Source organism: Castor canadensis, chromosome 15 (assembly GCF_047511655.1).
Source record: "Castor canadensis chromosome 15, mCasCan1.hap1v2, whole genome shotgun sequence".
Lineage (NCBI taxonomy): Eukaryota > Metazoa > Chordata > Mammalia > Rodentia > Castoridae > Castor > Castor canadensis.
The window spans coordinates 13,680,805-13,702,498 of record NC_133400.1 but is presented as its reverse complement, the minus strand read 5'-3'; positions in this window follow the sequence as shown (position 1 = coordinate 13,702,498).

Genomic DNA, 21,694 nt, shown 5'->3' with positions numbered 1-21,694 from the left:
CATAGCCATCCTTAAGTCACCTCATAGTCTAAAATAGCTGCTGGTGCACCAGTCATTAGATATGTCAGGTCATAGAGGGAAAAAAATGAAGGTCCACCTTCCTTTTTTAGTCTTTCCATACAACACTTCCATTTACATCTTTTTGGCAATACTTTATCATGTGGCCATACCTACATTCAAGGGAGTCTGGGAAATATTACTACCTCAGTAAAGATGGCTTCTTATTATAAAGAAGGAAGGTGAGAATGGCTGTTGATGTATGCAGCAAGCAGTCCTTTCAATATAGAACAGGCATTTTTTGGGGGTAACAGTAAGACAAGGGGGGAGTATCAGTGCCACAATGTTATGATTGGATGTGAAGTATCCCTCAAGAGCTCATGTGTTGAAGGCTTGGTACACAGTGGTAGATCCAAACATTGATAAGAGATTGAGTAATGAGGGCTCTGACTTCATCAATGGATTAACCCATTGGTGGATTAATCCATAATTTGATGACATGATTGGGAGGTAATGAAAACTAGGAGGTGGAGCTTGGTTGGAGGATGTGACTTTGAATAGTATATCCAGTCCCTGGACCTTTCCTCTCTCTCTCTCTCTCTCTCTCTCTCTCTCTCTCTCTCTCTCTCTTTCTCTCTTTCTCTCTCCTTCTCTGCTTCCTGGCCTCCATGAAGTGAGTATCTCTGATTTCCCATGTGCTCCCACCATGTTGATTCTGCCTCACCTCAGGCCCAAAGAAATGGTACCACCAACCATGGACAGAAACCTCTGAAACCATAGCCCAAATAATTCTTTCCTCCTTTTAAATTGCTTCTTTCAAGTATTCATCACAGTGCTGAAAAACCAACACCACATGCAGTCACACAGAAAACAGTCTAGTGTCCTAGAAAATTGCTTCCCTGCTCTGCAGGCATTTCCTTAGGCCTCTGCACCTTGCTCTGAAGTGCCCTTCTTTGGACGTTCCCAAACCTTAGCTCCAAAAGTGGTAAACTGATTTTAGAAGCATTTAGAGCATTTTCAGTCCCATTTGGAAAGCACTTTACACATGAACTTGTTTTATTCTTATCAAATCCCTGTTTAGCAGTAACAGGTGGTAGTTACAGATCTTGCTATGAGCCATATAAGTGCTGAACACGTTTTCACATGACAGATTGCTTCATTCTCACAATAACCCCAGGAGGTCAGACTGCTGAAAGCCCATTTTTTTCAGATGAAGATATGGAGACTCAGAGAGGTGAGGTGACTTGCCTGCAGTCACACATAATGCAGTTGGGATTTGAACCCAGTTCTGTTGGACTCTGAAGCCCCTTCACTGTACTGGTACACTAGTTCTCATTTCCTTTTGATAACTTAGGAAAAGATCCTCTACGAGAGTCTAAGTGACCTGTAAAAGGTTAGCTACAAAGCAAGTGGTGACCTTAACACCAGGCTCCAAGGCCCCAGTCCTCTCTCCACTGAGATGCAAGGCCCACCGCCTGACCTCCAAGCACACACATGCCAGGATGCCCAGTGTGGCCCCAGATCCTCTTAGGTCTCTGCCCCCTCCAACCTGGAGGCAGCCAGGCTAATCAAGAGTAAAGTAGGATTTGTGAAGTGCCTGGGAGAGGCTGCAGACTTAGCAGGAGAGCACAGGAAGCATCTTTTGATTTGCTGAACCCCTTTGATCTGAAAATCAATAGGACTAAATTGGTTAGACCCAGGGAAGTCTTTCCCTGCCATGCTCTGCTACAGAAGCTCTTGAACTTGCTGCTGTCCTGCAGCACTGTGACTCTCTCCAGGCTGTCCCTGCAGTGACCCCTGTGGAAAAGCAGGCATCATTCTGCCAGTGCTAGACAGGCAACTTTGCTGGTTGCTGCTCTGAGCATGATTTCAATAGCTCTTCCCTACTCTTTGGCAGCGGCTGCTGTCTTAGCAGCTCAGCTGTAAGTTAAAGGCCTGGATTTAATAGGTCTTTATAGCAAATGTCAACCAGACCTTATTAAAGCTGCCTGGAGACTCCACAGGGAACACTGTGGGGCAATTTCAAGACTCAGCCCCAGTAGAGGCTGGGTGCTGACTGCAGTTGGCCAGGCATTGGGATGCATAGGCTGCTGAACTGCAATGCAGCCCTGGAGCTTCTCGCCTCTCCTGCCAGTCACTCTGAGCAGAAATTACAAGAGAACAGCAGGGAAGGTGTTTACTGGCCACCTGAATTGTTTCAGGAGTGCCATACCCAAAGCTAGACAGGAACGTTTACACCCATCTTATCTACTCTTGGTACTCTAGGCTGAACCAATGCAAACCTGACCTACTGGGAGTGCTTTCCAGTTGTAAGACATTCAGGCACTGAGCAGTGCCTCAGTGCCTGGCACATCCTAGGCACTCATGAACAAGCACTTCTTGAATAAATACATGGATATGTTGCCTTGGTAACTAATGATGTTAGAGCCAGAAGCTCTGCAAATTCACATTTAATTATCAGCTGTACAGGAGTTAAGAACAGCTGAATTCAAGAAAGTAGTGTCTAGCTCTGCTCTGCCTGCTCCCTCCTGAGCACTGGCCTGAACTCAAGCCCACTGTAGGTGAGTTTTCTGGACCCTGATGATTGGAGAACTTGAGTTTTAGTACCTGATAGATCTGGGTTAAAGTCCATGCTGTGCCACCTGTTAGGTGTTTTGACCTTAGGCAAATCATTTCATCTTTTTAAGACTCACTTTTTTCATCAGTAGAAAGAGGCAATCATTTTATCTAACTCCTGGTTTATTCACAGGATTGCCTGAGACAATGTATGTGAGAGTGCCTGGTCCTCCATTGGTGCTGTAAAAAATAACCATAAACCTAGGGGCTTAAAACATTAAAAATTATTATCTTATGGTTCTGGAGGTCGAAGTACAAAATCAGTAAGGGGCTCAGTAAATAGTAATGGTTAGTATGTTATCAGCATGCTAGTCCTACCTCTGCCCTTAAACACAGACAGGTCCTAATGGATTCAATATAGACCTTATCCTTTCCCTTTTCTTCAAGGCTAGAATATTTTTCATGGCACTTTAGTAAGAAAAATGAGGGGTTGGAGAAATGAGTGACTCAAAATAAAAAATTAAGGAAATTTACTGATTTCCTTACTGAACTGAACTGAACTGATTTATAGTTCAAGAATACGTCTCTTTCATCACACTTACCTGAGGATCCTTAATAATACCAATTTACTATTCAAGAGTAGGTTTATTATTTACTTATTGTGTGTCTATGATCATCCACGCTTGGGGGAGGCAATGGTGCAGTAGACAGACAATTAACCAATAATCGAAGAGTATTTGGAACATCAGATGGTTTTTCCATGCCCCACTGGCAAAGACCACCAGGAGTTCACATAAAACTGAACTCAGCTGGCTCTACTGGCTCATGACAATGAGGGAGAATGTACAACGGGGAGCCAGGGGGCTTCTCGGGAAGACGTTAGAAGGAAAGATTTGGGGGAGGATTCAGAGAAGTGGAGAATTGCTGTGGATTATGCTACCAGGAAGTAGGACTTACTCTGTACCTGGGTATCTGTATTAGTTTCCTATTTTTGCTGTAGCAAATAACCATAAACCTAGTGGTTTAAAATAACAAAAAGTTATTGCAGTTCTGGGGGAAAACGTCCAAAATCAGTTTTCACTGATAAAAGTCAAGTGATGGTTCTTCTGGAGACTCCAATGGGAGAATCTGTCATCTTGGCTCTCCAACTTCTGCATGTTGCCTATATTCCATGGCTTATGGCCCTTTCCTTAATCTTCTAAGCCAGTGCTTCTAAGCATTATCACATCTTTTTCACTGACTATCTCTCTCTGTCTGTATAATTCAGTACAATGTCTCCATCTAAAAGTCAATTTAATCACATCTGCAAATTCCTGTGAATATGCCACAGAAAGTGACATATTCTCAAGTTCTTGGGATTACGATGTAGACATCTTTGAGGGTGGTTAGTCTTCTGCAGTTACTCAACAGTTCTTAACTAGAAGGCAAGAAGAACAAACTAAGCCCCAAGCTGTAATTCCTAAACCAACAGCAGTCACTCCTATTAACCAGAATATGGAGGCATTTGGTCACTGTTGTGTTTTGGACAATGCTTATGTTTTCGTCAGTGTTTAGACATGATTATGGAGGGGTCTTGTTCTGTCTTGTTCCATCACAAACACAGAGTGGCCTTGTCTGATGTTGTTCTGTGAAACTGTTTATGTTCAATAGGAGTTCATGGGTGCTGAGCAGAGGGTGACAGGACAACTGTTGGCTGTCAGGGGCTGCTTTTTTCTTTTTCTTGGGTTGATTGATTTTAGAAAGAAGTATAAGACAGTCTGAGGAAGCAGGGCATCCTATGGTAGAGTGTGCTCTTATTTTCCAGGTATGGTTAGAGAGACCTCACTGATGAAGTTAAAATTTGAGTAGAAACTTGAAAAGTTTGAGAAGGTATCCATGTGGTCAGGAGGGGGAAAAGAATTCCAGGCAGGGGAATTCTCAAGAGAAAAATCCCTGAGATGGGACTGTGCTTAGGGGTGAGGTAGGTGTGTGAAAAAGAGGATGGAGTCAATGATGTCTTTAAAAGTTTTGACCTGAGCAACAGAAGAATGAGTTTTCCATTTATAGAGAGAGGTAAGACTGCATTTCATTGCAGGAGGAGTTTAATATTTAAAGAAATTTTTATTTTAGAATAGTTTAAGATTTATAGAAAAATGTGAAGATAATATAGTTTCTTTATCTCTCACTCACTTTCACTTATTCTTAATACTTCTTAGTATACATTTGTCACAATAAGTGAGTGACTAATGATGTACTATTAACTGAAGGCCATACATTATTTGTGTTTGCTTAGTTTTTACCTAATGTCCCTTTTCAACTCCAGGATCCCATCCAGGACACCATTTTATGTTCATGGTCATGTCTCCTTAGGCTCCTTCTGACTGTGTTAATTTCTCAGACTTTCCTTGTTTTTGAAGCCATTGAAAATTTCAAAAAGTGCTGATTAAATATTTTGCTATTACTCAGTTAGGACTTGGATGGTATTTTTCCCATGATTAAACTGGGGTTGTAAATTGTGTGGAGGAAGACCCCAGAGATAATGTGCCCTTCTCATCCCATAATATCACGGGTACATACTATCAACATGACTTATCACATGGGTGCTGACCTGGAGCACATTGGTGAGGTAGTGTTTTCCAGGTTTTTCTGCTGTAAAGTTACTCATGTTGCCATACATCCCTGATTTTTGAAAGGAAGTTATTATGTGCAGCACACTTAAGAAATATGGTGTTCCACCTCCCTGAAGGCAGAGGATTTGTGTAAACTATTTGGAACTCTTCTGCATTTATCTATCATTCATTTATCCATCATTTACTTATTTATTCAATCATTTTTATCAGCCTGGACTCATAGGTGTTTATTTTATACTTTGTTTACATTCCAATACTACTTTATTTTGTTGCACAAATTGTTCCAGCTTTGACCTTTGGGAGAGCTTTCATTTGACTCCTATGTTTTTTTGACAGATGCCAGCACTGTGCATGTGCGTGTGCGTGTGCATGTGCATGTGCGTGTGCGTGTGCGTGTGCGTGTGTGTGTGTGTGTTTAACAGTTTCTTACTTTCTGGCATGGTTATATACTGCAGACGTATATATTTTCTTCCCTATCCCTACAAGAAGCCATTTCTCCAAGGAGCCTTGGTTTCTTTTATTGGGGAATGATGTAAGAAACCAGTCTGGATGCCAGGTGTGCTTGTTGCTAGTGGTATGCCACTAGCACTAGCCCAGAAGCTCAATTTTGGTAACACTAAATTCAAGGTTCTCTTTTGTCATGTAAATAGAGATATACATAAGTGGCTGTTCTAGATAGACGTCTAGAGCCCAGAAAGGTGTCTAGAGAGATGCAACTGTGGATCACCATAACGGAAAGGGTAATAAAGTTCTCACACTGAGGAGACCTCCCAGTAACCAGAAAACAATGATCAATCAGGAAATGAGGGGCGAGCAAAGAATGTTGAGGTGTGATCAGTGAGACAGGGAGAATAAATCCCAAAAGTCAAGTGAAGAAAGATTTTTCAAGAGTGATAGAGACCATCTGCATCAAGTGCTGGTAATGTGGTCAAATGAAATGAGAACTGAGAATTGATAAGTGGATTTAGCCATGGGGAGATCTTTGGTAACCCCAACCAGGGCTCTTGGAGGAAAGTGGTGGAGAGAAAAGCCTTCAGCTTCAAATGAGAATGGGAAGTGAGGATCTGGAGACACTGAATCTGGATAACTTTAAAAAGACATCAACATTTTGATGTTTGAAGAACACAGCACATGAAATCATGAGAATGTCAAAACAAAAAGTCACTAGGCTTTAAACATACAATATATTATCAACGCAGTAAAATATTAGTATGACCTTTGCATCAGAAAGAAAAAGGTAAGGAAAAATATTTCAGTTGTTTACATGAGAAATAGATACACTTAAAATACAAAGTGTCATGATATTAACAGTACAAATTAGAAAAGCCAATACTTCTAGACTAGAGTAACTTTGGTACTTTTAACTTAAAAAAAATAATTACTTCTATCTTGTCAAGCATACACACATCATGGATCTAGTATCCAGGAAGTAACTTGAAGTAACTCCAAATTAAAACATTCGACACAATTATTAACCTTTTCATTACATGGGGGAAATATATTTGATATGTGTATAAAAATATTTCTTTTTTTACTAAAACTGTAAAGTATGATCATTAAGAAATCTAGGACTTACAAATTTTAGTTACTTAGCTTTCTAATTAAAATTGTAATCCTGGCAGCTGGAATCCATTTCTGGGCTTGGTGAATGTAGATGTTTAAATGATTTGACCTAAGGATTTAATAACTTGATACTATATTAAGTGGCTTTTCTTTTCTGCTCCCAAAATACAAACAATATGCAATTTCTCCAATAGGCTGGATTCCTATAACAGTCATTACCATATTTTATTTGTTGGAGCCAAATTAAAGCTTCTCCCTTTTAATAAACAGACTGAAACAACTTATGTTTCATATAGGGCTGATCAGTTATGTCCCACTTTCTTCAGCAAAACCAAATTTTTTTTCAAAAGCTAGCATGCAATTATGATAAAGGGGACAATTTGAAAAAGTAACATTGGTCTCTCTAGGACATCTAGTCAAGGAAATAGAAACGTATTCCTAAAAACACAACAAGCAAACTACAACGACAGGTTAAAATTCAAAAAGCACTCTTTCATAGTAAGCATGTTTATTAGATTTCATTTTTCCCCTAGCTAGATAACATTTTTGGAGAAATTTTGCTTTAAAGGGGAGCAAAGAAATGGCAGGTAACTAGAGCAGGATATGAATCAACAGAAAGATTTTTCTTTCCTTTATTGCTTCTTTTCTCTTCAGGTGAAAGAGTCTTTAGAATAATGGATGTATTATAGAATGATAACCTTTTTTTTTTCATTGGGTTTTGAAGCCCAAGTTCTTTAGACCCAGACTCATGGTACTCTCTGATGACTTTGAGGGACTCCACCTATTCTTTTTCTCTAATGAGAGGCCCAAGGTCTTTTTATCCCTCTCTCCCTTCTTCATTCATCCATCCCAGAAATATGTTGAAAACGATACGTGTTAGATGCTAGGAATACATGGAAAATGAAATGAACCTGTGCATGCCTTCTCTCATGAAACTTCATCTCTTTCTTGAGTACTTCTGGACAGAGGTGACAATCCTGTGATGGGAAGTAACAATGATTCTTTACTGTCTCTGGTCTCTTAGGTAACATAGGAGTATAGTGCAATAGGGATAAGGGGGGACTGTGCATAACTGTCAATTGCATGACCTATCTAACAGGGACAGTCACCTCTCAAATTGAGCTGAACATGATCCTGAGCTGCAGTGTTGTCAAAAGAAGATGGAAATTAACAGTTTCATGGGAGAGCTTCCAATTTTTAGATTTGGGCAACTCATTCTAATAAATCCTCACCTGCCTATCTTCCTACATTCCTTCTCTTCCATTTATGAGTCTGGTCCAATCTGTGAGGTGCCAGTTTGCAACTTTTGCTTTATAGTAATCCAATTAATAAGGAAAGCATGGAAGTATCATAATCCTAATAAGAGATAATTGTTATCCTTGTTGTTCTTTTTAAAAGTTTAAGATTAGAACTTTAGTCTTGCAAATATTGCCTCTTCAAAGTGATTTATTTGAAATGTGCTTTTTGGCTGGTAAGCTTACTAACATGTACCTAGAAAATGTATGCATACACATACATTTAGCTGTGTGGATGTTTGTTTTAAAATGCTAATTTAATTTTAAAAGCCACCTTGTTTAAGAAAAAAGTCAAAAAAATATGTATTATGAGAAAACTCTTAGGTCTTCTGGAGCCCACTTTGGTATGGGCAGTAAGAACAGAAGGACAGGACACACAACTCAGGAGCTTGGAACTGGGACACATACAGTCTTTCATGTCTAGGTCACTGAATTGAATCCAGCCTAAGGCAAAACTGTCTACAATGTGTAAGCATCAACAGCTGCCCAGTGGACCATGTGCCAGGGATTCAGAAGCATAGTTTGCTGTCAGAGTTGAGTTTTCTATACCACACTGTGGCTTCGCGTTGGTGCCACACTTCAAAACAATTCTGTGCATAATGCAGAATTGTCACTCCCTAGTTACTGGAATAGAGACCAAGGTACAGGGAGGAAGGGCTGCTGTGCTAGAGGTCCAAGGAGAAGCCAAGATTGAAGTCTTCATTTTGAGTTTAGGTTCTTTGTCTACTGAGTGCAACACAGTGCTTTCTAAATGTCTGGGGTTCTTACGCCACCATTATCGTTATAATCACACCTTTGTGCTAACTATTCTCTTATTTACATAATTTTATTAAATCAACCCATGTTTTATGTAAGTAAGTAATTGTATAAGGAAAATTTGTCTCATTATCATTAATCAAAAAACAATATTGCTTTCCATAAAATAGAAAGTAACCATAGATGTGATAATAAGTCACATAACTGTTATAGTCAAATCAATATCCATGCATGAATTACATTATCTTACATGCCAATGGTGGAATATGTTAGGCTCAAATCCTTCTATGAGGAAAGAAGAGTATTTCTAGCTCTGGATTATACTTTGTGTCAAGTCAGGTTCACAACTCCTCTCTATTTTTTTTCTGGGAAGCTGTTAGTTCTAATTCATTCATTCATCAACTTGAAATTGATCAAATTCCCTATTCTGAGTCTATCAAAAGTCTCTACCCCTGTGATTTCTTTTGATGTTATTTCTGTGGATCATGAATGCTGGGGTGTTTTGGTCTGGATTTTTGTAGTGCCTCTTGGCAGCCAACTGGGCAGATCTTTAGCCAGAACCATTGTATCAGTTCTGTGGCTGGCACCTATTCTGATCGCCAGTTCATGTGATTCAGGTTGGTTGCTTGTTAAATATTTTGAACATCACCTTAGTGGCAAGCAATAGAGACAAACTCAAATTAATTTCTGCAAAGGGGAATGCAATGGAAGGAACCGAGCGCTCACAGATTTCTTTGGAGGCTGAAGAACCAGGCTGAGAATGGGGCAGAACCAAGGGCATTCCAGAGGGCAATGATGGTGGCCAACAGCACAGTTAGGAACTGGACCCTTGTCAGGAATGGACGCTCCAAGATCAGTCTCTTTGGCCCTCTGCTCATGAATAAAATCCTAGGAGGGAATGCCTAACTGCTAAAGGTGTTTGTCACAGAGACATGCTTTGATTAGCAAGGGCAAGTCCTAGATTATTTATCCCAAAGAGAAGAGCTAAGTTCTCAAAAGGAAGGAGTGCGCTTTTAGATGATCGAAAAGGACTCTGGTGGTTAAAAGGTGATAAATATCCACACATATTGCCTTTTCAGATCTGGGTGAGAAAAACTTTTGTTCCTTTCCAATCAGTAGAATAATTGTGGGTTGAGATGAAGATGAGTTTTACCATGAACAATCGAATTGGCAATATTCACTCTCTAATCATCTGTGAGAAAGTGGGGCTGAGCATGGTGGCACACATCTGTAATCCCAGCTACTTGGGAGGCAGAGGTAGGAGGATCCCAATCTGATGGTGGCCCCCCCAGGCAAAAGCATGAGGCCATATCTGAGTTCAATATCCCGTACTGCCAAAAAACAAAAGAAGTATCTTTTTCTCTCTTAATTTTTTTATATCTCTGTATTACATGATTATACCAACCAAGCTTCTGTATTTAATGGGAAGAATCATTGTTCTTGGAGATAAAGGTTCTCATTTTACCTTTGTGTTCAACTCTGAGCATAACACAGGTAACATACTCAGAGAGATACACACACAGATACATGGAGTTGTAGGATTTAATGAATAGGATGCTTGTCCTGATTCCCCATCCTTCCACTGAGTAACTTCTGACATGCTTTCTGGCACCTTTTCTGCTTTCTGGCACCTTTTCTGCGGTCTGTCCCCTGGGTTGATGGCTATCCAAATGGGTATTCTAAGGTACAAGGTGACTCTGTAAAAACCTCCTCAATTCTTAAGCTGTCCTACTGATACCTAACAATGAACCAACTTTTAGACAGAACTCTCCAATTTATTAGTTTCACAGAAGAAAATACTTCAGTTGATTATTTATTATCATGTAGATCCAATTTTTGACTTAGTATTTTTAATAGTTGGTGGGCAAGTTTCAGTTCTCTAGAGATGTAGCTTGCTGGCCCACTAGGATTGCTATATTTCTTGTGGGTAGGCCAGGAGAACTGGCTCATGGAAGTTTAATGAGAGGGAGATACCAATAGTCAGTGAAGCCAGAAATAGTTTGAGAATGGATTTCTCTAGAGAAAAATGATCTAATGGATCAGTGGTTTTCCAGCTTTTGGCCATATGAGATAGAATGATGTGAAACCTCACACACACACACACACACACCCCAAACATGTTCATGAAACAGTGTGTATCCTGATTATTGTACAAATACACTCTAAATTTTTGTTCCATTGTTCTCTCCTTCATTTTATTTAAAAAAAATGTGAGTCACAACCCTGTGGTATTGATTTGCACAGACTCATAGTTTTAAAACACTGAAGTAAATGGTTCAAGTTCAAAGCCTGAACCTTCATGTTTGGTGATTTCTGTCTACAAAAATTGACCAGGTATTTAAGAAAAAAGGCATTCTCAGGCCTCTTGAGTTAGCTACCAGAAGCTATGCTGATTTTCCTCTTTTCTGCCTTGAAAACTACTTTTCTGACTATAATGTTGGATGCACCAATGCAGAAATGTGTGCAATTTAAGCAGCCCTTGCTTGCCATTGGCCACCGGCCCGAACACTTTGCAGATATAATCTGTTATCTTTTTTCTAAACTTGTTCATTACAGGTAGGCAGCATTCTTACCGCCACTTCCTTTTTTGTGGTGCTGGGGATTGAACTCAAGGCTTTTGTATGCTTCGCAAGCACTCTAGTACTTGAATCATACCCCCATCCTTCTTATTCCTACTTTCTAAAAAATAAATAATCTGATGCTTAAGGAGGTTGTATAGCTTGCTCAAGGTCAACAGTTATGTAGAGTTGGATCTGAGATTTATACCCAGACTTCTTCTGCCTTCAAATAAAATTTTCTCCTTAAGATGTGTAAGTCTGGGGGTGCTGAGTAATTATATCAATTCCATAGCACAGTATTTACTTTCTCACAGAAAGTCTTAGTTTTCTGTCCAAATAATAATCTTCATCTGGGGGCGTGGAGCTGCTGGTGGGTTGTCACAATTCACGTGATGCTCAGTGCGGGTGACTGACCAACACTGACAACTAAGCCTTGCTGACAGCCAAAAACACATTCCTGTGAACCCTAAGGGCCCCGCCATCTGGAGAAATGTTTCTCTTATATTTTGAAGGATTTCTAAACATAGCAGACCCTCCAAAACAGCAAACATGCTTCCAAATGCCTATGAGTTGGCTTAGAACAAATCTAGCCAAGGAGAACACAGCCAACTCAAGAGAGGAGGAGGAGGACAGCACACATGTTCAAAGAGCACCTGTATTTACAATCCCCATAAATACACTCACTAGCTTAAATCAGAGTTTAATACATCTACATAAATAATCAGTATTGTATCAGAGCAAGTCTTCCCAAGGTCACCTGGACATTGCAATGTTTTATAACCCAGACAACTGACAGAAACCAAATGGCTTTCTTCTTTCTTAATAATGTGTTTACCTTCTCATCTTCCATCTGACATTTATGGAGTACCTGGTTCTATGAGCAAAGAAAAATAAGACAAGGCTCATCTGCTGTTGAAACTGATGCAATCTCCTCTCTTCCAGAAGTGCCTATTACAGGGCTCTGTGTATTGCCTGAGGCTTCACCTCTTTCTTTCTGTTCTTTTCATCTCTTTCTGAAACTCCTCCTTGCTCTCTCCAGGGAGACACACAAATTAGTGTGTGTGTTGGAGACCAGCACGTGGTGACATTGGGATTTTAAGGATGCCAGTTCTCTCTGTGTAAAAATGATAGGCTTAGCTCCCCACGGTTCCTCGACTTCTAATCAAACATGCTAATTAGAGGCTCATAAACAAGCAAGGGCTCAAAAGAGGATGGTTTCAAGCAGGATAAGTGCAGAAAGCTATTCTGAACTCCACTTATGTTGTTGCTTGATGTTTCTTATCCTTTGTTCTTCATCAATAAGTATTGTTCTACTCTTGCAGTCTGCATTCTCTTATCTTTTATTAAACTTTTTGTCCAGGCTGGCCTGGAACAGTGATCCTCCTAATCTCTGCCTCCAGAGTAGCTAGGATTATAAACTGTAGCCATCATAACACATCATTTTTGGTGTTTGATCAATTGATACTCCAGGAGAGTAGGTATTGACATCTCTTTTGATTATCCTTTGACTGCTCAGGGTAGGGGCTGAACACAATTGTGAATTAATTACTTTTCAATGATCCAAATGACAGACAAACCCTCAATCATCTAGTGAGTTAATGGCTGGTCCAGGAGCAAAAGCTAAGGTCCTTTTAACATGGATTATGTGCAGTTGGAAACATAAAAGTAAAAGGGTAGTTATCATTTATTAAGGGTTTAGTGTTTTCCAGACTGTATACTACATGTTTTATAGGCATTTTATTTTGTCCTATAAAGGACATTGAAGCTATGACTTTAAGTATATTGCTTATGTTCACATAACTACCAAGTGACAGAGTGGGGATTAAAGCACAAACTAGTCCAACTCCCAGAGCCCATAAGCCACAAAGATCAATTACATTACCGGTAGTGAGGGGCAGTACAGCTCAGTGGTTATGCAGGTGGGTGTCGAAGCCAGGAAGCCTGCCTTCAAAATCCAGTTCTTTAGCTTTTGAACTCTGTGACTTTGGGCAAGGCACATTGTAACTTCTCATTTCCTATGTTTCCTTTCATATAAACTAAGACTAGTAATAACAGATTCTAGTTTATAGGGTTACTTATTTCAGGTATACTTGGCACAGAGGAAGCACTCAGCAAATATTATCATCACTAGTCACACCATGTGAATGGAAATCACATCATGGCCTATACTGCAAAGACAGCAAAGTCCTTTTTTTATCTTCTGTGCCTCTGAAATGCTTAACCTACAGCAGGGACACAAGAGAGGTTTGCTGGAAGTTATCATTCATTTGAAGCTAGATAAACTTCTTACTCATTCTGATTCCAAATGAGCTGGTAGTACCTAAGCGATCCATCTCAGCCAGAGTTCCCAAGGCATGCCCCATCCCCACTTTGGCATCTCTGATTTAGCCAGAGGGTGACTTAGTATCTGCCATAGTTACATCAGAGCAAACTGGGGACAGGTGCCATCCTGGAGCAAGTGAGTAATGCTAAACTGGATTAAAAGTCAGGTGGTGGGGAGGGGTAGTTTGAAGTGGTCCCCCTCAGAAATAAAAGGAAAGGGGAAAATAGTGAAGGACCTTCCCTTTCAGGCAACATCAGGGAAAGCCAAACACTATAGTCTAGGATCCAAGGTCTGGATTAGATTTCAATACTTTTGTGTCTGCAATTTTCTTTGCCATATTGCATCCTTCCCCACTCCCCATTTCCTCATGATGATTAGTAGTGAAACTCTGAAGGAAATAAGGCCCTCGGGCTTTGTCTTTACAAAGAGTAGAGAAGCTTGGAAGGCCGTGTTCCCTGTTACAACCATAATTTATGGAATCGATGGTAGTAGTGCCTGAGGGAAAGAAAAAGATGCTGGTTATCTGGGTCTCCTAGAAAAAATGAAAAGTAGAAGGGGTGGTGTTGCTGGACTACGCCTAATAAGGGGCCTTGGGACTGGGTAAGCAAAAAGTCCTCACCAGGTTTCTGAAACCCAAGTTCATTCTTTTTACTGGCTCTTCAGCATCTGTGCTCTTACACATAATGATCAGCAGGGGGCAGTGTAGCCAATGTATTACTGTGAGTGAGGGGCTGCCTGCTTTTCATGCAAGGGTCTGGGGAAGAGTTTATGTATCCTCCAACTGCGCCTTTCTGCGTAGGTTCCAAGTGAAATACTCCGCCTTTCCACTTTTCTCTGGGGTTCCGTTCTCTTTCCTCATGTCTCGTTCTATTCTGCTTCCTTCCACTCTCTGCTCCATCTTGCATCCCTGCTTCTCACCTTTTATCTTTGAAAAGTGCACTCACACCCGGTGACTCCTCGGTCCTCCCAAATATTCTGTGAGAGAGACAGGTCAGGTTAAATGCCGAATACTTTGCAGAAATAGAGAGGTGCCTGGTCCCCCAGCCCCGTTCTTTCCTCCAGTAGTATACTTGCAGGATGTGCAAGCTGACAGCAGAGGCTCATACTGCAGAGAAGGCACCAGGACACTGCACACCCATTGGAATTACAGAAAACACTGCCAAAACAATAAATTTGGAAGGGATTTGTTCAGAGGCCTGGTCTCTGGGATCCTATCAACTTCATTTGGTCCTCCACTGAAAGGATGAAACTTCGAAGTACTATACTGGGTGAGGACACACGTGGGTCCAGGTGGAAATAGATCTCTCTTTATGATTTTTTTTTTTTTTAAGAAAAGAAGCCACCAGCACTCCTGGCTCTGGGCCAGTGGGCTGGACTAAGCTAAGACTGTATTCTTTGTCCAAAAGTGTGGTACTGTAAGTTTCTTTACCTCAGTTTACTGAGTGAGATTTCAGGAATTCATTCCTTGCCAGTCCTCAGATTGTACTTGTTGGTCTTTATTCCCAGTGGAGAAGGCAAACTGGGGAAGAACAGGGAGTCAGGTAGAAATTCCACTCAGGTTAGAGAGGGATGCGGTGTGGACTCCTTCTCCCAAGCAGAATTAGCCTATGTGAACATTCACTGACTTTGTCTTAATTGGTATAATTTAAAAAATATATTTGGCTTTTTCCCCAAACACTAGCTCTTGAGGTTTCTTGTTTTTTGTTTTTTTTTGCTTTGTTTTCTCTTTGCCACATCACTGGAATACATGGTATCAGCTACATACCTATAAAGGCACATAAAACTCTGCACAATACCGAGGCATCCATACTCATTAAAGTCCATCAGGTAATCCCATATGCCCAGATTATGGGTTCTGTTTTAGAGGAAGTAGCATGTTCCCCTTCTCACATAGACCAGATGTAGGCTTCCAGATGTAGGCTTTACATCCCTGACTAGAACACTTGTGTGTGTGCTTCCAGGGATCACAGTGAATGGGACATAAAAGCACAGGACATTTAATCACAAAAACCTTACCTGGGAGTTGCCAGCTGAAAACTTGCCACCATGGGAGAGGTTTAGGTGCTAGGCAGCTGCTGTGCTTCCACTTTTGATGATCTGAGGTTCTGGGACTCACCCTCCCCCAGCCTAAATCCCTGACGTCAGTTAGTATGGTCATTTGCATGCACCTCAGGGTAGCAAAGGCTGGTGGACACCCAGCCTCCAACAGTGGGGCTGCCCCAGTTACTTATGGGGAGTTCCCTTTGGATTGGTGTTACATATTACTAATTTCACCCCTGGTTGCAAGTGACAGTGTTTTTATTGTGCTTTTCCAAACCCAGGGAAGGAGCTGTAGCCAATCCATCACTACCTGTCAGAGTACATCAGAAGAGGGCTGCCCAATAACTTCCAACTAATATCATTTCATGTAAAGCCTCTAGCAGAAACCAACCGGCATCTTTTAATTTTCATTTAGAACTCCTGAGTCTTTTGGCCTTGTGTGGATCTGGGTCCATCTCTGGTCTGGCCAGCTATGCCTAGGAGATCACAGTCACACAATACAAGCATACCATGTAGTCTACCCGTGGAAAGTGACAGCAGTGGCAGTTATCTGAAAAGTACACCATGGCAAGTGGCTTCTGAAATGACCCCCAATGATCCCTGCTTCCTTGTGTTCACCTCTGTGTAGTACCCTCCTTTTGAGTAAGGGATGGACCTAGTGACTCACTTTTAGTGAACAGACAATACCAAGTGATGACATGTCACTTCCAAAATTAGGTTTCATCTTGCCCACTTTCTGCCTCATCTTCTTTACTTGCTCTGATAAAGCAAGCTGCCACATGTGCTTATTGGCAAAGTCCTTGTGACAAAAGACAGGGTGGTCAAATGCCAGCAGGGAATTAAATTCTGCCAACACCCACAGGAGAGAGCTTGGAAGAGGACCTCTCCCCAATTGAGTCTCGAGATGACCATAATTATAGGACCTATGCAAGCCACATTATCTACTGTAAAATAGAGATAATAATAAATAATACAGTTTTTGTAAGGACTAAATGAGATAACACAAGCCCATTGAATGTACTTAGTTTAGCTATATGAAATTAACCAACCAGCTGACGTTAATTAACTAATACTAATTAGCACTAACAAGATCAGTGAGGTTGAGCTATTGTGACTGAGCTGTTACCTCTCTGCTAACCCTACCCATCTGGAGATTGGCTTTTTGGTTTCTTCTTTAGAGAAGTCTGGAGAATTCTATGCCCTCCATAGAAATTATATAGAAAGAGCATAAAATCTCAAAAAATCTTCTTGAGGTAAATGGCTATTGAACTACAAAGCATAGAGAATTCTTTGCATTTTACTCATTTTGCTTATAAAGGAAAGAACAATTTCACATCACAGAGAAGTCAAATAAAAACAGAACTACAGCTTTGAGATTCAAAAAATCAAAACATATTTGAGTTGATAGAATAGAATTTGTTTTTGTAGTTTCCTTCCACACAGAGGCATCCAACAACTTTCTGCAGCCAATTATTCTGTGCGTGGAAATGCCAGGGCATGAGGCAGGTGGTAATCCATCACAGAGATGGAGCCTGAAGATGAAGCACACAGAGGTAATCATCAATGCTTAAAAGGTTTCTGCCTTCTGAGGCCAAAGCCCCTGATGCCAAGGGTTTGATGGGGTTTGCTCATTAATTCCAAGGACAGATGCTCAGTGACTATGCTTGCATTTCTCCCTGGGATGTTGGTTTTTTTCCCACCAAGAGCTGTGATCTGGGTGGTGGTTGGAGATGTTAGATTTGCAGATCCCTACCCCGCTTCACCTCCATCTTTTTCCCTCTCCATCCCAAATCCACTGCTCAAGTCCAGACTTCCAACTACCATTGCTGTGTCTTTATTACAGGTGCCAGGGGCTCAGCCTACCTGCCCTACTTCTTCCTTCCTGAGGCTGGCTGCAGAGTGGGGACAGTTTCCTCAGCATCTCCACTTCTGCTATCCAAGAGTCAAGCACAACAAAAGACCCTTCTGTATTAAGGATGGCACAGCTCCTTGTTGAGAATAAAAAGAGCAGCAAGAAGAGTAAATGGGAAATATGGTGGCCAGGTAATCTTCACAAAAAATCCCAGGCTTGCTGAATAGAGCCTACCACCACCATGAAGCTGGGGTCATCTGAGATCACACTTGATCTTCTTCTCTACCCCACTCCTGATTTCAAGGATGCTAGTGGGAAATTGCCAGTTTCCCTATTAAGTGTATACACACACACACACACACACACACACACACACACACATATGAATATAGTCATGTGCCACTTAACAAGAGAGATACGCTCTGAAAAATGCATCTGTAGGTGATTTCATCATTGTGTGACCATCATGCTTGCTGAAACTAAGACAGTCACATTGTTTCTGGGCAATAGAATGTGGTAAAGCATTGTCTGAAAGGTTACAGGTGGGACATGACTACATGTGCATTTATTTTTGCTTCCAGAATCATGCTCCCTAATCCTCAGTGAAATAATTCAGATAAAGAAATTACTAGTAAACGAAAAAGGAAATAGATCTGCCATACTACTCCTAGGGATATACCTGAAGGAATGTGACTCAGGTTATTCCAAAGGCATCTGCACACCCATGTTTATTGCAGCACTGTTCACAATACCCAAGCTATTGTTGCAGGAAGCTGTTAGCCAGGATATGAGACACTGAGGCAGTTTAGCAGGAAGCAATGTTTATTGTGCCAGCACAGGCCCAGCGGACTTGTGTCCAAAGGCTGAGCCCCAAGAACAAAGGGGTCTCACCTTATATACTCTTGCAAGCAGGTTACAGAAGCAGAAAGCAAGGTCTGATCCATATAAGGATACATTCAATCCTATAGGCTATGTTTACCCTAATGTTATGTGAATATTTCTTTTCCAGTGTTATGTGACCTTCATGTTCAGATCCCTCAGGTTTTTATCTCTGTTATGCCTTTCTGCTGCTTTATCAAGACTCTGGCTTAGTCTGTTTTTCTTCTTATCCTCCTCTCTGCTACACGATGCAAACAGCCAAGATGCCCCACTATAGATGAGTGGATTAAGAAAATGTGGTACTTATACACAATGGAATTTTATTCAGCCACAAGGAATGATATTTTGACATTCGCAGGTAAATGGATGGAACTGGAGAACATCATCTTAAGTGAGATTGGTCAGGTTCAGAAGGCCAAATCTCGCATATTCTCCCTCACATGGGGATTATAGACCTAAAACAAATGCAGTAATATTGTTGGACATGGGTCACACACTAAGGGGAGACCGCACATGGGAGGAATAGGGAAAGGGAAGGAAACCAAAAACTTGAATGTGGTTGATGTGCTATATTTGTATGTGAGCAAATATAGTAATCTTAAACTGGCAGAGGCCACTATGGGAAGGGGACTAGGGAGTAGTGAAGAGGTCTGGTAGAGATGAACCAATGTGGGTTGTAATACACATGTGCATAGTAACAACACTAGGAATCTCTCTGTATGGCTATCTTTATCTCAAACTAGCTAAAAAGCCATGTTTTTGTTATTATCGTTTTTGTTTTTTCTTCTACAAAATCAGAGAATAAGAGGGTGGAACAGGCTCTGCCCAGAGGCCAGGGGTGGGTTGGGGGGGAGGTGGCCCTAATAATGGATACACATGTAAGTAAATGTAAAACTGATAAAATAAAATAGAAAAAGAAACTACTAATAACAACAAAACAAGGACAGAGGTAGTCCTCATGCTGTAAATTGAGATATACCCAGGAAGAAAATCAGCAGATTCTAACATGTGTACTACTGCTTCTATGTTGTCCCTTCCCCCAGAAGTTGCACAAAGGAAGGAAGCAAGTGGCACAACCCTGAGAATTCTCACTAATGCCCTTGATTTGAATGAAAGCAGAGTAGAAAACATGGTGAATAATCAAAAAAAATCTCTCCCTACCTATGATTTCAATACCACAGATGAGCCTGGAAAAATCACCAGGAGTTATCATTTGCTAAGACTCCAGGCTGAGTCTGGGGACTGATTTGAAGCCTGAGGAGACCTTTCTCATAGGTGAGGAGGGAGAACCACAAACTGGGCATTAACAACACACTACAGGAGTGGGTGACCTGTCTTATACCAAAGACTTCTGGGTGTTTGCTGAGTTCTTTCCAAGTTCCTCTGTTGGGATATTATGGAAGTGGGTGGAAAGTAATTCCTAGGCCTCAAAACAGAGCTGGAAGGGAGTAAAGGTCTGAGATAAAAACGAGAAAGTATCAATAAGAAAATTTGCTTTTTTTCCTGCTGAAGCAAAAAGAAGACCTGAGCAGGGCTGTCCAATTGATGCATAAACAAGATGAAAAAAAGCAGTGTAGTAACTAAGCAATATTCTGCAGGAAAATAAAATGAAAGGGAAGACTTAAGCAAGCATAGCAGGCATAAAAGAGATGAAAGACTGCAAGAAAACACAACTCAAGGAACCTGGGAAGAGTTCCCTGCAATTGCTTCAAGCTACAAAGGAAATTGTTAAGAACATGAATTCAGTGAGACAAAACCAAAGGCAAAACAAAGCCAAAACAAAATACTTGAGTAATGATATTTGACAAACCAAAAGATGAACAAAGAGGTCAGGGAAACATGGACTAACACCACATTTATTTCTGGGTGATCCTAAAATGTCTTCAAACATATGAGGGGAAGAAAGTATGTCCTTTGAGGATAAAGGCAATAGGATGTACTTTAAATATTAAAAAATTTTGACTATGTGTTAATTGCATATATTAATGGGGTTCAGTATATTTCTTTCTGTTTTCTTCCGTTTTTGTTTTTTGGCAGGTACAGTGTTTAGACTCAGGGCCTCACACTTGCTAGGCAGGCACTCTACCACTTGAGTCCCTTTATTTTTGGTTTATTTTTCAGGTAGGGTCTTGTGTTTTTGCTCAGGTCGTCCTTGGACCGCAATATTCTTACCTCTGTCTCCCAAGTAGCTGAGATTACAGGCATGAAACACCATTCCTAGCTTTTGAGTCCTTTTGAAACGAAAATGTCTTTAAATATGGTGAAAAGGCATGAATGGAGAAACCATAATAAAAGGACTCAAAATCAGTTAACTTACACGTAATGATAACAAGGTTGGTCCTGCACAACTGGGAGAATGAGTTGCCCTCTCATTTTAGCCCCAGGTGGTTGACATGTAGAAGAATTTGAGCAATTGGAATTTGTTTTCAGTTCAATTTGAGATGGCTGTGAGGCAGCTTTATGATTTGATTATGGTTTGTCTCCACTGGACTTAATTCTTTCATTCTTCTATGTGGCAGTGTTGGCAGGTGGAGCCTACTGGAGGGTATTTGGGTCATGGGAGTGGAGTCTCATAAATGAATTAATGCCTTTCTTGCATGAGTGATTTCTTGCTCTTATGGGACTGTATTAGTTATTGCAAGAGCAGGTTGTTACCAAGCAAGATTGTCCCTCATGTTCTGTCTTTTCCACATGCTTCTACTCTCCCTTCTGCTTTCCATCAGGAATTGAAGCCTGAGTCCCTCACCAGAAGCCAAGCAAGTGGCAATGCCATGCCTTTGGATTCTCAGGCTCCTGAACCATAATCCCAATTAAACTTCTATGCTTTATAAGTTAACCAGGCTAGAGGTATTCTCTTATGGTAGAGATATTGAGTAGAAAGTTGGTACTAGAGAAGACTAGATGTTGGAAGACAGATATGGGCTGAAGATACATTTATGGGTTATAAGTGTATAGGTGGTATTTAAATCTTGAGGTTGGATGAGATGATTCAGGAGTGAGTATAGAGAAGAGAGTCAAGGAATTAGTCCTAGTTTACTCCAAAAATATTAAAAAATCAAAGAATGACCAATGAAGACTGAGATCAAGGGTTGGTGAGGAAGGAGGAAAACCAGGAGAGGGTAGTATCTGGGAATCCAAGTGAAGAACTAGGTTCTAGGTATCTCGGACAAGTAACAGATCATTTGTATCAAATGTGGCTGAAAAATCAAAGTGAGATGAATCCCGAGGATTGCCCACTGCCTCTAGCAATGCAGAAGTCATGGGTG